We start from the raw sequence: 2878 nt of genomic DNA, 5'->3' as shown, positions 1-2878 counted from the left end.
GTTTCCGGTTTCCGGCTCCGCGTCCAATCGCCAGCCCGCCCCACGCTTTCCGTTTCCGGCAGCACAGGCCTGTGGGACTTGAACCTGTTTGTGAAGCCGGGTAGTTCTGGGCCGGCGGGTTCCCTCAAGGTGGCTATGATTGTGTCTCTAGCCGGCCGCCTGTCCTGCAGTCTGTCTGCAGGTCCGCAGGAGAAACGCGCAGCTTGAGTCAGTCGCGGAGCCCCCACTTCCGGTGTCTCGGATCGCACAGTGGGATACAAGACGCCGCCACTTTTCTTTCCGTGGGAACCTTGGGAAGTTAGCAGAGGGCCTTCAGGATTTGGCTCTCTCTTCTGACTCTGGCCTCAGAAGGACTGCTGACCTTTTGCCAGGAAAAGTATTATCTTTTTCAGTGGGAAACTTGTATCTATCCACATTGTGGAAGACACAGGAAAGAATCAAAAGAAAATGAAACGTGTTAGTCTTGCCGCCCCGTTTGTCTCCCTTGCTAGGCTGTCAGCTAGTTCTCATTCTTGGTAGCGCAGGTTCTGGCACGAAATAGATAATACCTGGTGAATGAATGAATGTTAACATTTTGGTGTGCGTTTCTCCCTAGGCTTCCCCCCCCCCGCAAATATGTACATATCACATGCATATTTCCACATAATTGAGCTACCTCTACACGGCCTGGGAAAATCAGTAACTGCAGTTAAATTCTTGCTGCCGCTGGTGCACGCTTTAGTTGCCTATGTGAGAAGCAGCTGAATTGCAAATCAATAGCACGTCAGGTCTGCCCTTCTTTCAGGGCTCTCACATGAAATCACAGTTTCATCTGTCAACTGGCACCTCCAATTAGCACTCGGTCAGATAATCCAGTAGGAGTTGGAGCTCCTGGGGACTGGAAGGGCTTGGCTCTGACCGATGGCTTTTAGCTGTCTTCCATTTCTTCTGCCCATCTCTGAGGTATCTTCTTCCAACCTTAATTTTTAGATTTTTAGGATGTTTAAGACAGACGATCTCTAACATACCCTCGAAATTCTGTAAGATGCTGCTGAGCCAACTGAATAAGATAACAGAGGCCAACTGAAGTGTAACTTTTGTTGTTTTGCAGTCAGATTATCGCAGGAGCTGTTCTTGGTCGGTTACCTTTGCAGAAGGGATGGCATAGATTCTTTTTCACTCCTCCCCAGTCCAACCCAGTTCCAGAGGGTCTGGATCCAGCAGGTATTCAGTGACCAAGACTACCTTGATCGCGGCTGACCCAAGGCCATGCCTGTATGGTACTCAATGACGTCGGGTCTGGGCCAGACAGAGAGGTCAGGAAATGGTCCCTGGATTGTCCCTCAGGCACCCCCACATCAGTAGAGGAGTCTCTGTCAGAAACTCGGCCCAAACCTGGCTGAGGAGGCCTATCAAGGGCACTTCTGTGTGGGCAGCACGTGGGCATCCGTCTGGCTCATTCCCAAGTCCACAGATGAAATCAGAGGCCTGGAGAAGAGGAGTCACCTGAGACCTGAAGCTCAGGCCTGGAGGGGTTGGGTTGAAAGCATCTCGCCGGTGGTGCCCTGCGCGGCGGGCCCAGAGGGCTGGTCACGTGGGAAGGCCACGTGGCCTTCACGCCGCGTGCCGCCGTGTCAGTGCTTTGCCGCCTTGGCGTTGTGCGGCAGATGGTGAGTGAGCGCGCATGGCCGAGGCCAGGATGGCGGGCAGGCCCGGGGATGCAGAAGTCCGTTCACGTGCAAGTGGCTGGAAGCCAAGACCACAAGCAAGTGTGCGGAGACCGGCTCGAGCCGCAGACCCGGACTAAGGCAGCGCGCCGGTGCGGTGTTGGGGTCCGATTGGGCCGCGGTTGCGAAGTTCGCGTTTCGGAACGGCATGTGCAGCCTTTTCTTGCTGTGAAAGTGGCTGCTGCGACTGGGGAATGCAGATGAAGCCCGGGCCAGTGCAGTCGGCGGCGCGCCTTCCAGCGTCAAGGTCGCGCCTTGCTTTCGGCCAGAGCGTGGGGTCTTCCCAGCAGATCCGCCCGGGTGGATTAGGACCGCTTCTTCTTTGGGGGGCTTGACGGCCTGGAGCCAGTGCAGCAGCGGCGGTGCTGCCCTCGACTGTGTCTGGGATACACCTTACCATTTCTCAGTATTTCCCTCAGGGAAATGACCGAACTGCCCTTCGGAGAGGTGGGGCCGGACCACGGCCTTCTGGACTCTTTCCCGAAACTTCCTCTTTAGAAATCTGTGCTACTTGAGAAGTTGGAAAAGTGGTAACTCTTGGTTCCTTTTCTTTGTTGACCGGTGAAGTCTGTAACTTTCTATCAACAAGACTAATTGAGCTTTTGCTCTGAGCCAGAAATTCAGCTGAATCACCGTCCATGCCCTGGGGGCGTTCACTGTCACCACATGAAAATACCAAGTGTTACGGTGTCTGTAACAACCTGATTAGGGTGTCAGCCCTGAGAATACAAAGAATGAAATGTTTGCCTCTGTGTGGGAGGAAGGTAGGAGTCAAGATAGGTGTCCTGAAGGAAGTAGTATTTGAATGAATCTTTAAATTTTTTTAGTTCACTGGATTCTAAAAATTACAAATGAACTGCATGCTGATTTTCTTTTTGTAAATTTATTTATTTATCTATTTATTTTTGGCTGCGTTGGGTCTTTGTTGCTGCGCCCAGGCTTTCTCTAGTTGTGGTGAGCGAGGGTCACTCTTCATTGTGGTGCGCGGGCTTCTCATTGCGGTGGCTTCTTTTTTTTTTAACATCTTTATTGGAGTATAATTGCTTTACAATGGTGTGTTAGTTTCTGCTTTATAACAAAGTGAATCAGTTATACATATACATATGTTCCCATATCTCTTACCTCTTGCATCTCCCTTCCTCCCACCCTCCCTATCCCACCCCTCTAGGTGG

The sequence above is a fragment of the Physeter macrocephalus genome, chromosome 9 (assembly GCF_002837175.3).
Source record: "Physeter macrocephalus isolate SW-GA chromosome 9, ASM283717v5, whole genome shotgun sequence".
Classification (NCBI taxonomy): domain Eukaryota; kingdom Metazoa; phylum Chordata; class Mammalia; order Artiodactyla; family Physeteridae; genus Physeter; species Physeter macrocephalus.
Note: the sequence above shows the minus strand (reverse complement) of the source record.